Here is a 15,488-nt window from a genome sequence, read left to right as displayed (position 1 = left end):
AGAAGGACGGCTACGGGCGATATGCTTCTTATCCTAGCGAAAAATCAAAAAGATAAAACGCAGGAGATAAGAAACACCATTTCCACAGTTCTTGGAAAAGATGCTACGGTAGTATGCAAAGTACCTGAACAGGAATTAGAGATTAAGGACCTATACGAAACCACGACGGTGCCTGAAATCGTAGAAGCCCTACAGAAAATAACTGGCGGAGGAAGCCAAATTTCTGAACACTGTGTCAAGTCCCTTCGCAAAGCATACGGAGGAACACTTACGGCTTCTATTAGAGTAGCAGCAGAACTGGCCAGAACCTTAACAGAGCGGCAAAACATCAAGATAGGTTGGGTCAATTGTAGAATAAGAGCTACTCAAAGGCCTATAAAATGCTTCAGGTGCTGGCACTATGGTCACGTTGCAAACAAATGCAGCAACAAACATGACAGATCGAAGAGCTGCATCAAATGTGGGGAAATAGGCCACAAAGCCAAAGAGTGCGGTAATGAAGCCCGATGTATCCTCTGTGTTGATAATGGGAATTCCGAAGACTGTGCTCACATTGCAGGATGTAGTCATTGCCCTGTATTTAAAAAAGCACTTCAGATGTTAAGACAGCCTCAAAAATGATCAAGGTACTACAAATTAATCTTAATCATTGTGAGGTTGCCCAAGACCTACTCATGCAGACTGTACGGGAGCTAAAATTAGACATAGTACTAATCTCGGAACCCTATAAGCACATCAGTGGCCTAAACTGGATCACCGATAAGGAAGGAAAAGCTGTCATCTGGGCATGTGGCACTAAACCTCTCCAGGGTAATCAAAATAATTGTTCTGGATTTGTAAGAGCCAAATTTAATGGAATACATTTCTACAGTTGCTATGCACCACCTAGCCTAACACACGATGAGTTCGTCCGGTTCCTGGCCAAATTAGTGGAGGATGCCCGAATGTACTCCTCGGTAGCTATAGCTGGAGATTTTAACGCTTGGGCAGTGGACTGGGGTAGTAAAGCTACTAACACAAGAGGTTGCCAGCTTCTGGAAGCGATGTCACTGTTGGACGTCGCCTTACTTAATACAGGCGATAAGCCCACGTTCACAAGAGGCGAGGCGAGCTCAATTGTGGATCTGACTTTCGTCAGCAGTACACTAGCGAGAGGAAATAGCAGTTGGGAGACCTCGGATATTTACACCGCTAGCGACCACTGTGCCATATACTGGGAGGTGTCATGTAAGCCGAATACAAATAGAGTACCACACACAGGAACTGGTTTAGTGGGTTGGAAGACTAGCATGTATGATTCCGGCTTGTTCAAGATAGCACTCGAGGATCGACCACTGCTTTCCAAAAGTGCTAGTGAAAAGGCGGTTGAAATCATAAGGAGGCTGACTGAGGCCTGCGATGCAACAATGCCAAGGCGACGCAACAACAACCGAACCCCACCGGTGTACTGGTGGAATGATAACATTGCTGAGCTTAGGAAAATATGTGTTAAGGCGCGTAGAACCTCCCAACGGGCTCGGAAAACACCACAATTCGAGCAGCTCTACGACAAATATAAGGAAGCGCGATTAAAATTAAATAAATCCATTAAAGAGAGCAAGAGAAACGCGTGGAAAATATTGTTGGAAGAGGTTGAAATGAATCCATGGGGCAAGCCGTACCAGGTTGTAGTTAAACAACTCAGACATGAGAATACAACGCCCACTTGTCCTATTCTACTAGGAAAAATTGTAAGAGCTCTATTCCCCACGCAACCAAAATCCTCCTTTCAACTAGGGATTGTGGATCCGAATGAGATCCCCCCTATTACCGAGAAGGAGCTAATGGTAGCATGCGGTAGGGTTGGAAACAACAAAGCTCCGGGACCGGATGGGATCCCCAACGTAGCTCTTAAGCAAGCTGTTGTAGCAACACCAGGAGTCTTCTTGGAGACCTACAATAGCTGCTTACTGGAAGGCACCTTTCCTACCGCGTGGAAACGACAGAGACTGGTACTTCTCCCTAAAGGTAAGAAGCCACCAGACGAGCCATCGTCATACCGGCCCCTCTGTATGCTGGATACTGCGGGGAAAATACTAGAACGTATTATCCACAGCAGGATCGAAGCAGCAGTTGAACCCCACCTAGCTAACTCACAGTATGGGTTCAGAAAAGGACGGTCTACGCTAGATGCTATAGAGCAAGTAGTCAATATAGCAAAACTAGCAGTGTCTGGGAAAAGATGGAAGAGAGGCTCGATAAAATACTGCCTGGTTGCCACCTTGGACATTAAAAACGCCTTTAACTCAGCAAAATGGGAGGTTATCATGGGGGCACTTAGCTCACTGAATGTACCTCTATACCTCCGTAAAATAGTCGCTAGTTACTTCTCTGATAGAGTCCTCATGTACACTACGGAAACCGGGACGGAGGAGTACAAAGTCACTGGAGGCGTCCCACAAGGGTCAGTACTAGGGCCACTTTTGTGGAACGCTATGTACGATGGACTCCTAAAGAAACATCTACCCAGCGAAACTAAACTCGTCGCATTCGCTGATGATCTAGCAGTCGTTATAGTAGCGAAACACGTGGAGGAAGTGAAGTGGGCATTTGAAAGATCCTTCCAAGTAATCACCCTGTGGATGAGGTCAGTCGGACTAGAACTGGCTGAGCAGAAGACGGAAGCAGTGCTCATTACTGGCAGGAGAGTTGCGGAGACCATCACACTCAATGTCGGCAGCTGTGAAATCGCAACTCAACCAGCTATACGGTACCTTGGAGTAATGATCGACCATAGGCTAAACTTCAAAAATCAGGCTGAGAGAGCAGCAGCGAAAGCGTCTCTGGTGACAGCTAAACTCTGCCGACTCATGCCTAATGTCGGAGGTCCCAAGCAAAACAGAAGGAAGTTATTAGCGTCGGTGACTACGTCAGTGTTTATGTACGGAGTACCCATATGGTCCGACGCACTGAGCAAACAGGAGTCCCGACGGAAAATCGCCCCTGTTTATAGAGTCAGCACTCTACGGGTAGCTAGCGCCTTTCGTACAGTATCGGAGGATGCGGCATGCGTGATAGCAGGTATGGTTCCTGTTGCGCTTCTTGCAGACGAAAGAACTGATCTGTACCGAAGCAAAAAAAGCAAATCAGACCCAACTTCAGCTGAACTTAGAATTCGGGGAAGACTGAAAAGCTTGCAACAGTGGCAATCGTCCTGGGATAAGTCGACGAAAGGAAAATGGACGCGTAAGCTAATACCAAACCTAGAGCCATGGGTGAACCGAAATCATGGAGAGTTGAACTACTACCTGACTCAGATGATATCCGGCCACGGATGTTACTGAGCGTATCTCCATAGGTTCAAATACGAAGATTCCCCTGACTGTCCTAATTGTGTCGGAATGATTGAGGATGCAGAGCATGTCTTTTTCGTCTGCCCCCGATTTAACGAAGCCAGAAGGTCTTGGGAAGAAGGTGTAGGATGCAGAATCTATCCTGAAACTCTGATAGCTACAATGCTATCCTCGCCTTCGGCCTGGGAACTTACGAGCGCGTACTGTACGACGGTGCTGAAGGAGTTGCGAAAAACAGAGCAGGAGCGGAGGAAGTTGGCCTGAACAGCCACTCTATCAGAGAAAGCTGCGGCTAAATCCCCCCCGCGAAGTAATGCCTAACGGCCATGCCGTGGGGACCAGGGATACCGAAGTGAGAGGATTGTTTTTAGTCGGTATTGATCTAGATCGAGTCCGACATACGGGGCACCAACATCAGGCCCTATGATACGTAAAAGTATTTTTAAACCTCTATAAAAAAAAAACCACGCACATACACACACACACGCACACACGCACGCACACACACACACACACACATACACACACGCACACATAAGAATAATTAAGATACGCTATACAATATGTTATTTTTGGGGCTATTATATATCCTATCTAGATTCCTAAATCATTGGTGTCTTGTTCGATTTTCACGACGCCCCAACAATGCACAGTTTTTCGTAGTACATTTCGTGCGATCACTTCCTCATCACCGCTCCATATGGCCATCCTTAGGTTGTGTGCCAATATCTGTGCGGCGGTTGGCGTATTCACATCAATAAATCTTACGATCGCATCTTGAGTTTCATCTGTGCAATACACGCGCGAGTTCGTGTGACTATATTGCTACCACCGCGTGTTGCACACTGACAATGAAGACAGTCTCGTTATTTAGTCCCTGATCCTCGTGGACGATGAGCATCTTTGAACCTGCCTATGTACCATAGCCATGGCTAATCAGAACTTGTTCATCGATTTTGGTGTGAGTCAGGTACAGAGTGCTTCCTTGTTTCGGGATATTCTTACCAAAGTTAAAAAGCCTACTTAAGGATTGCACCAAAATATGCCCTCATACACTCCCTTTAGGACAATGATTCCCAAAGTGGTCTATATCGACCCCTAGGGGTCTATGACAACCTGCAAGGGGTCTACGTCAGCGAAAAAAAATTTGGGGGACCATGAAATGAAAATGGGGGTCCACGATAGTAGATCACAACACATACACTGATAGTACCTATTTACTTACATCACACTATCTTATAATATCAAAACATTTACATTATTTATAAAAGTACCCATGAAGTAAAAAAAATATTATATATGTTTATAAAATTGTGTAAGTTGTAGGATGTTGGTATAATAGATTAGTTTAGTTGGTATAGTAGAAACAAAATTTTATTTTGAGTAGTTTTTATTTAAATTTAATTAATAAATGTATAAATTAACATGAGTTTCTACTCTAAGTTTTTAACACTTTACAGGAAATCAATATCAGGTAAGTAAGAAGGTGGTCTTCCCAATACGGAAAAACATAGCAAGGGGTCTAAGACACAAAAAAGTTTTAGGAACTCTGCTATAGGGCATACGCTACATCTATTGGGTTCCTGTTACAACAGCTCCTCTTCTGTTGAAAAAAATAACCTGGGCGGTCGTAATTCAGTAAGTTATTGCGATCGATGAAGGACATCTACAAATAGTTAGTTAAAGTAAACAATTGCTAGTTATTTTTAGAGTAATAATAATAAATAAATAATAACGTAGTCGCAATAGTCCATGACACGAACACATTGAATTCTTAATGACATGTCTGGTACAAAATTTTCCGATTATGACTTTGATATATCGATATATCTGAAAATTGGATCAAAAATTCATTCATCTCCAACAATATTAAACCATTTCAATGTTTCGATGATTTATCAATCGGGAAATTCGAATGAACTTTTTTTCGTTAATTGCATGTTGTTATTTATGGTTTGTAAGGCAATTTCAGCTTACTGGTTCAGTGTGTGCAGTTTCGATTCCATTATTTCATATTACCGCCGGAAAGTATTATTATTCTATGGATTCATTCTGTGTCGGGTAAATTGCGTTGTAGAAAGAAGAGTTGATTACGGTTCTCGGGGCTGACGACCAGCGTAGAAAGTTTAAAAAAGCCTTCTTGTAATTTTTTGACATTTATTACCAGAGCTGACTTCTGTCTATCTAACCCAGTTTGAAATAATTCTACCAATGCTGCTATAAAAAACGCTTGTCTCAGAAGCAATCAAAAATACGCTCTTTTCACTTTTAAATCAGCAGATCACAGAAAGTATTCCTAGTTATTGACCATTATTTGTTCAAGTTAATCGACTATGGGTATAGTTATTTCCTAAAGGACATATGTACTTTTAGTGTTCTAGAACAAAGTAACCAGTCCGAAGAATCCGTCTAGAAGATGCTACCACCACATCCTAAGGGATTCTGAATTTATTAATTTATTTAAAAATAAAATATCGTATCAATTGACTTCTAAACATTCACGTCTATACTTGGCAAAGAATCAATCAAAGGCAAAGAATCATAAAATTCAAAAATGTTGAGATAAAATGTTTACGGAAAACCTATTTAAGACTCTCTACCATGGTAACTTTTCATATCTGGTAGTTATAATAATTAAATAATTGACCCTTACATTTACTAGTTAAAAATTGTCAAAACTAAAATGAAGAAATACTAATATCTAGTCAATGAAATAACTAGGATTGGATATCGTTGAAGACGCTCTGAAACTCGTTAAAAATGATAATGCTCGAAGACAAAGTTCTTTGACTTGCGCTCCACTAAATATCACTTCAGACTTACTCGTCTGACAGACTACTCCAAGCTATGTCGATGACCTTGCGAAAATTCTCATTTCTGAACGAAACTCAAAGCATAGACTCTTCGTTTCTCTATATATTACCTTCAGCTTTATTATGAGGTCCCTCGTGAATGACCTCGTCTTAGATCCATATGTTATCACTGGCATCACACGCTGGTCAAAGACTAGTCTTCAGACATTGTGATATTTTTGTCTAGGAGATGTTTCGAAGTTTTCTAAACGTCGATCTGATTTGTATTCGGCAAGTGATCTATTAATTGAACTTTGACTTACTATGCTGAACGGCTTGTACCAGATATATATAATCGAATTCAGAACGAAACTCAAAGCATAGACTCTTCGTTTCTCTATATATTACCTTCAGCTTTATTATGAGGTCCGTCGTGAATGACCTCGTCTTTTATCCGTATGTTATCATTGGCATCACATGCTAGTCAAAGGCTTTAGTCTTCAGACATTCTGGTATTTTAGTCTAGGAGATGTTTCGAAGTTTTCTAAACGTCGATCTGATTTGTATTCGGCAAGTGATCTATTTATCGAAGTTTGACTTACTAAGCTGAACGGTTTGTACCAGATATAAATAATCATCTTCAACTTGAATCGTAGCACTTTCGACAACTTCGTCTTGTATTTATTTAAGGCGTACTTGTTCGAAGGTTCTATTGAGATCAAGCACTGTACTCAGATTTAAATTATTAAGGTTTTGCATAAATTATCAATTCCTTATAAATAAAAGTAACTTCAAAAATGAGGTCATGACTGGTTTTTAATATCAACTAATCGTCTCTACTTTATGAAGGAAATATTCCATTGCTGACTGTCATGGCTTTGTAAAATTTCTTCAAAGATAATTTGATTAAAAAAATATGGTTGACATACCAACAAAGAGCTATATAACGATATCCTGGGAAGCTTTGTGTTGAGGTCAAATAAAAAGATGTTTTAAATAGCATTTAAGGACCTTATTTATTTTATATCAATACCAAAAAATAGGACATTTAATCAGCAAAATGAATATAACACTCAAACAGAAAACGACGAGATATTCAAAACAACCAGATGGAATTGGTTACAAACTAAATACACATTTGGTGGTCATCAAGAAATAGAACAGATGGGAAATCCGATACACAAACATTGACACACAAATTGTGAAGACATCCTCTTTCAGCTTTATGATGTTCACTGCTGATCATGAATTTTCTTCATAGAATTCCAATACAATTTACAATAGCTTGGACGCTAACTTTGAGAGAAGAACAAAAACTGCTAGTGACGGAACGCAAAATCATGCGGAAGTTCTTGGGACCAGCGAGCAATCAAGACGGATCTTGGAGGCTCCGAAAAAATGCCGAAATTGAGACTTTAGTAGCACAGCCAAATATCATTGGCGAATATAATGCTCAACGAATCCGCTGGCTTGGTTACTTAGAGCGAATGGGATCGGATCGGAGCGTAAAGGTAGCGTACCTGGAAAAACCGAGGGGTCGAAGACCAGTGGGTAGAAGACCCAGGTATCGCTGGATCGATCGCGTTGAGGCAGACTTGCGCGAATTGAATGTCAACCAATGGCAGACGATGGCGCAAGATAGAGGAAAGTGGAAGTCTCTCGCTTCGGAGGCCAAGATCCACTTTGAGTCACTGAGTTAGCGGAGTAAGTAAGATTTCCAATAAGATCAGACGAAAGCGGCCTTCATCCAACATCTTGTGATACTGAATATATCGATTAGTACAGGGCACTATTAGCCTTTCCGGCTTTTCCATCTTCAGACTATTACATAGCGGATTTCTGACATAAGTTAAGATAAAAATCTACGTCAGACACGTTACCTGAAATATTGTATTGACTAATTTATAACTACTTGGTTTTCGAGGAAAGGTATGCCACAACATTAATAAGATCTTTCACCCAAGAGTGGGTCATACGATTTTATTCAGGTCTTTGGAACACGCCAGATATAAGTCGTTTTCAAACATCTGATTAATCTGTGAGGATGCTTATATATAGCTTGTTTCACGAATGTTTATTTAGAAATAACGCAAATTAATCTCTCTTATAAATTAGTCTATCTTTCGCTTTATCTCTGTTCTTCTCTCTTTCTCTTATCTATATGTTTACTTCATAAACCCGATTTATTTTATCTGAAGTCATCTAATTTTTAAACCTCTATCACAAATCTCTCTCTCTCTTTATCTTTATCTCAGTTTTTCCTCGTAAGCCAGATTAACACTATTTCACGTTATCTACTTTTCAAACCTCTCTAATAAATCTCTCTTTCTTCTTTTCTTTATCTAAGTCCTTCCTTGGTAAGCCAAATGAATTCTATTTGATATTATCCACTTTTTAAACCTCTCTTATAATTACCTCTCACTCTTTCTTTTTTTCTTTACACGTAAGCTGGATTAATTCTTTTTGAAGTTATCTATTTTTTAAACCTCTCTTATAAAAATTTCTCTTTCTCTTTCTCTCTCTTTTTCTTTATCTTTGTTCTTCGCACGTAAGCCGGATTAATCAGATTTAAGTTATCTACTTTTTAAACTTCTCTTATAAATTTCCCTCCCTGTCTTTCTCTTTATCTTTGCCCTTCCCTCGTAAAATAAATTAATTATAATTGAAGTTATCTACGTTTTATACCCTTCGATCTATTCGACGTATGATTTTGAGATAACTTTCAAGCATTCTAAACTTTTTATTCATCGTTTTTGTTTTTATATTTTTCATCGTACACTGGGGACATGAAATTTTAATTATAAATTTAATTAGTCTGCTTTGTGGTTAGAACTTACTCCACCCATAATTGTGTCACCGTTATATTCATTGAGATGCTTTTATGTTAACATATTAGCTTTACTTAAACGTAAACCTTAGTTAATATTTGAGACAGAAAATCTAGAAGCAGTTAAATCAGTTAATAGAGGTTGGAATATTGAAAACATATTTGTTTTGCAAAAGAGAGCCACCCGCGCTATTCACGGCTTGGATCTCTTTAAGAAATGAGTTTAAAACAGCCAATATTATTACAGTAACCTCAAAATATATTTACAATAATATTTTGTACATTTAAAATAGTTATAGTAAATTCAAAATAACAGGGAACATCCATGGTGTATTGACAAGGCACCGTGAAAAACTGACTGTACCTATGTTTCGACTGCAAAAAGTCTCTAATTCAATTTTAATAAACTGATTAAGATTTTTAATAAAATGCCACAAAACATAAACGAATATTTAAATGATAAACATCGTTGGCAGTGATGAAGCCTGATTATTTTTATTTCATTTAGGCTATATCTGATAAAGTGTATATGTATAAATCTGTCTTAAACTTTATTAAAGGAAGTGTCATTGTGGAGTTTCTTCCTGCTTCTTCTCCAAAACTATAACACCTTGCGAAGCAGAGTAGAGTCAAAAATAAAATAGATTATAAAAATAAATAAATAATAAGTCGACGATCGGTACGAGGTGATTTCGTTTAGGCTGTATCTGATAGTGTTTATGTTTAAATTAGTATTGTTAAACTTTATTAAAATATGTGTTGTGAAGTTTCTGGCTTGCAGAGTAAAGTCAAAAAAATAAATAATAAGTTGAAGGTCAATAAAAGTTCAGTTAAAAGTTCCTATGTAGAATAAACGAATTTTGTTATTTATATTTTTTAGGACTATATATGGAAGTAAACTGTTGTAACGTTGCATGTTAACGTCCCATAAATCTTATTTAAAATTTTAGCCAAAAAAATATAAACACGAGAAACGTCTCATAAATCGCAATATAGTAAAAAATTGTTGAATTTTGGAGGGGAACGGTACATCTCAAGTGGCGGGGGATCGTGGAAGCGTGCTATTGGTTCAACGGACCTTTGTTTTTATAACAAAAATTCCAATGCGCCCAAGTACCAGCCACAGCAGTTCAGACCCATTGCCCGGGAGAAGGACCCTGGCCTCGGTCGCGTTCACTAGCTATATGACGTCACACGCACCGACGCACTCTCTTTGTGTCGGTTGCGTTCACCAGCTACGTGTCTTCTCACGCGCCGGGGCCAATTCGAATTTACGTTATAAATTCACGTCTTGATTCTTTTCATTCTCGGAGCAACTTTTAATTCACGCCACAACCTTTATATCGCCCCGTATCCCAAAGGGGTAAGTTTTCAACAAATATTACAAAAGCTTCAATATTAAGTAGCGTTTAGTTATAAGTTAGAGCTCAACATTTTGCATGTCTTCATAGTTTCATAATTATGTATTATTTTTTAGTTTTATTTTATTTACTTGTTTATCTCTTTTCTTATTGTTTTAGAATGCAATCACATCATCTGCTTTCGGTTTCTTTTCCTTCATCGTAAGCCATCTTTGGGTTTACTGTCAGCGGAGCAAATCGTACATATATTTATATATGTATATTATAACTGTGATATTTATTCACAGGTGCGAGTTTTATAGTAAAAATAACCTACGGTAATTTAGGTTGAATATATATCCGACCAGTCCTGGGAGATCGTGCGACTGGCTACCACCATCATCAGGGCAGTACCGAGCTGATGTAAAATCAGACCAGGCCTTCTGACCACTACCCTTTAATTTTTAATTATTTTTCTAAAACAGAACACTGTAATGACTTTATCCAAAGAGTTATATGTGAGATACATCAACATAATATGGTCACATATTAAATATTTTATATTTATGGGTAAACTTTTAATCATACCCGATATTTATATGCAAGTACACTGGAAGACAAAAGAACAATACGAATTGAAGAAATATCAGAGTTGCGTTAAAACAAAAATAGGTGGGGGAATTGAAACGCAACATTTTGATGTCGGTTAAAATTTTTTTAAAAATGGAACGAAGTATTATTTTTTATGCCCGCATTGCCACGTTTATGACCAGCGCTTTGAACTGAGACCAATCTAGAATAGGCAGCGATGGAGAATTCGATGTTTGAATAGAAATCTATTCGAATGTACGAAGGTATGAATGTACGAATAGTTTTGCTATCGGAGATCTTTGTTGCAGATAAATGTATCCTTTGAGTTTATTTACGCTACTATTCAATGTTTCCAAACTAAAATTCTTCAGCCGATACGCTACCCCTGTAAACTATAGGCTTCCACCAAAGATTACAATGACCAGTTTAGCCAACATCTGATTCTGTTTACAATTTTCTCGGTAGATATCTTATCTTGGAGTCTTTTACAGCTTCATCGATAATCAGTTAACGGAACAAAAGGGTCTGCTAACTTTTTAAAATAAAATATAGTTTCTGTTTATGATGTATACTTATGTACTTGATTTATTATTTATACTCTGTATAATTGATTAGTATAGTAATAAAACAATGAAAGTTAACTGGCATAAACTTAGAGCTATAAAAGTTAAAAAAAGTCTTTAAGTATTAAAACTTACGATAGTATTTCATAAATGAAAGCAGTTTTATTGGTTGAGTCGCATCTCTACTTTATGACTTTTTATTTGTGGTAAAGCTCTATAACTTTATTATAGTTACTTTATAGATTATAGTTTCTATTTAGTCGGAATAATAAAAGATACTTTATAACTATGAAAATAAATTTAAAGCAAGTATAATAATACTGTGATCAAATAGTAAGGCATACTTATTTATAAGACGTTACCTATATATATATATATATATATATATATATATATATATATATATATATATATAATCCTTGTCTGATAAAACATTTGCCAACGCTTTTTCCAGTCCATAAGTGTTGATTGCCCTTTTGGTCTCTTCTATCTAATTTTCTTACAATTGTGATCACAATATCAAGTAGAGCAAATAATTCTCAAGCAGAAAACTTAAAATCATTTTCCATATATTTTCATTATTTAAACTATTTACTCTTGTTGGATACAACCTTTTAGGAGGTTTACAACTAGCTGTACACATCCTGTGGGTTAAATTATGACAATGATATTATATTCCACAGTGAATTACTGATATTGATCACTAGTGTACATCATAAAAATGCTCGAACAGCGCAATTTGATACAAACTAGAATAATATTATAGAGTACTATGATAGCCATTTTTACTTATAAACGATTTTAACCTAAAAAAATTTTGGATTATTCTTTTATAAAGAAAAATAGGATATGTATAGATACACCCCCCACTAGGTAGACCAACGATATAAAGTTGATGGTAGTCGCTAGATGCGGTAAGTTCAGAACTGGTCATCATGACGATTTTTGGGAGAGGCATATGCGTTTCATTGGGCGTCGGCCCTCTCATATGATCAGTAAGGTGATATATATTCCTGTTAGCAGTAACATAGAATATATTACTGCTTCAAAGTGGAGATGATGAAATTTTTTTAACGTAATACCTGTTAATTTAGAGACAGTACAAGAATTAGACAAGGGCATATAATAAAGCAGTGGTAGACTAGCGTTAAAAATGAAACGATCATAGGTCGTGATATCGGTTACCTGAATACAAACTTAAATTATTTAAACAAGACTGCCATTGCTTATAAAGATGTTTTTAGTCGCTCGGCAGCCGCATCATCTACGTACAATAGTAACATCACCGCTAATTCACCTGCCAGGTGAGATGATCATGGTAAATCCACCCATGGATATCTTTGGAAACCTATACCTAACAATGAATGTCTTTGGTTTGAAACAACGACGATATTATAAAATCGTACACATTGACCTACAAAAGAAAGTAATTTTATGAAGCTATTTATTTCGTTTTGATAGTGAGACGTAATAAAGTACATAATAATGCCTTATCATTCATATTCGATTACGAAGTTTGAAACGTTCGAAATTTGAATTATATTCAAACCAAATATCCAATTGTCGCTACGCCACACAAAAGGCGTCTGTGGTGAAATTTCATCTACATTTAGTAGAAACGGTTGATTGATTACCCTGGCTTTGTCAGACGCTGTTGAGTTTAAAATGAATCACAATTTGCTAATTGGCCTATTAGTGATAATAAAGAATACAGGGGTGTTAAATAATTTATTTAAAAGGACATTATTTTGACAAAGTAAATTTAGATAGGTTGTAACGACAAAGGTACAGTCGATCGAAGTAGAATTAAAGCTGTCCTTAACGAAGTTACATATAATCAAATTCGTCAGCAGGTCCTTGTGTATTTTGGAAACATTGACCGCAAAGACGAAGGTGACCTCGAGAAATTTAGATACAAAATCGAAGATATAAGACCAATACAATGGACAGATAGATAATATCGACACAATTTTCAAAGCAATCGCAACTGATAGCGCAGGTTCATCATAAGTGATCAAAAATAGCAACCTTCTATCACAACTTACAATGAAGTGGACTATACTCCATATTTCTCAATAAGATCTAAGAAGAATTGAAGTCAGTTAACGACGTTAAGTAACTGAGATAGTCTAGCATATTCAAGAAGCAGTAGTGGTATTTGTTTTTGGAAACAAAGGGTGCAGAATAGATGATCACTGGTACTTCTGTAGTGGAAACTATATTGGCAACCGCACTGTAGAACGTCCAGCTGGATAGATTTATAAGTTGTTGAAAGACTGGGTACAGCTTCAATAATAATGTCGCTTCCAATCGATTCCATTAAGTGAGGTCTAAGTTTATCGATATACATAACACAGCTGAAATGATGATTGGTTGTGTCAAAAAGTCCAATTTGAAAGAATCTGGAACCAAATTTTCACAGTCGACGATACTATTCTTGTTGTTTAGTTCTTTAAGGATCGAAACTATCGGTGCGCTGTCCACGGGATTCCGGGCAACTGTCTCCGTCACATCTGCAGGTCATCAATTTGCCAACAGTCCAGAATCAGCATCCAGATCATAGGTATAAAGAGATTTAAAAGACTAGGCTTCTCATGCGTCGATTTTTGCGTTCTTTGTGTTTCTGGTTGTTCTGTTACCGCTTAGAGAAAGCAGTAGGAGCACCAGAACCGACCAATGAGAAGAAAGAAAGAAGAAACAAATTATAGTTTACTGATAAAAGTATAAATAAAAGACTCCAAAAAGATATTACGGTACTATTATAGAAGATAATCAGCATAACTAAGCCTTGTAGTAATATGATCTCCTCAAAGTTGTAGTTTCAACGGATTTTTAATAACATATATGTATGTCTTAGATTTTACTGAGACAAATCGATGTAATTTAAACTTTTTTTTTAGAAAATAGAAGTAAATAGTAATATAAAATAATAAAAGTTTTTCAAATTTTAATTTTTATTGTATGTTACATTATCATAGATATACGTATAGAATAAAGAGATCGTTGCTGAAATATGATGAATTGTTTTTTTTATCTGTGAATGCTACAGGCCAATAGCTTCTAGAAGTAAAAAATCTACAGGGACAGATAGTAAAAAAATATTTTTTTTTGTTATTAATATGTTATCTATATAAAAAATATTAGATCTTTTTTACGTCTATTTATATTTGATTAATACTAGTAGTTGTATACGAAACTGTGTTTAGGCGGTTTATGTAACAGTTGAAATAAAACATTCAAAATTAACATTATTCATTCCGTTCGCACGCAAGGTAATCCTAATTACAAACCTGTGTAGAAATAAAGGGGCCGTAGTTTTCACCGTCTTGTACTTCCCCCAAACACAACTCACGAACTTTACCGTTAAAAATTCATACAACCTTAACGATTCGTCGCACATCACTAGAGCACACTGGATCTTATAATACCGTCAATTTGTCCGGGCCGATTTTGAATTTCGAATTTCGAATTACATGTTCGAATGCCCGCCGCCGATTGGCAGCGCGAGCGAACGCCGCTCCGACAACGCGATACTGACGCGAACGAGACGTAGGGGAGGGCGGCGCATGCGCCATTTGAAAATTCTACAACGCTAGTGTTGCCACTCGAAATATCGCGGAACACGGATAAAGCGTATATACATGACCGGATTTTATTGTCTTCTCTTGATTGTATTGCTTACTTGTTATCGCAAAAGTTTGAAAGCATCGTTATCGACTTTCTTATACAGGATGTTTGGTAATAGGTGTAAAATCTTACATAAACTCTAATACACAATATATTAATTGACATTAAATGAATTATACATCCACCTCTGAAGTTTTTACACCTATATCAAATCACCTGTATATATACGAAACTTAAATTATATTTGTTGAGTCATTGAAACGTGATCTCTGACTCTAGGCATTTCACAAGATCACAGTCGCACATGCCACGGAGAAAGCTTTGTTAAGAATTTCCCTATGAGATCGAACATTTGTGGACGAATGAAAGGATCTGATAAAACGCAGCAGATTGGCAAGTTGAAGTAGCAGAAGGAA

The 15,488-nt window shown here is 37.2% G+C and overlaps 1 protein-coding gene across 1 annotated transcript in view; it reads right to left on the bottom strand.

The window, feature by feature from the left end:
- Positions 1-14,906, bottom strand: part of LOC137918723 (potassium voltage-gated channel protein Shaw-like) — an 82,072-nt gene extending 67,166 nt beyond the window's left edge. Inside the window, exon 1 of the mRNA XM_068761606.1 lies at positions 14,736-14,906. The gene's annotated coding sequence lies outside the window, so the exon portion shown is untranslated. The remainder of the gene's footprint in view (positions 1-14,735) is intronic.
- Between the last annotated feature and the right edge of the window lie 582 nt (positions 14,907-15,488).

Source organism: Battus philenor, unplaced genomic scaffold, assembly GCF_028537555.1.
Source record: "Battus philenor isolate CCGP_79_NKW_IND1 unplaced genomic scaffold, ilBatPhil1.0.hap1 SCAF_15, whole genome shotgun sequence".
Lineage (NCBI taxonomy): Eukaryota > Metazoa > Arthropoda > Insecta > Lepidoptera > Papilionidae > Battus > Battus philenor.
This window is presented reverse-complemented; position numbering and strand designations above follow the sequence as displayed.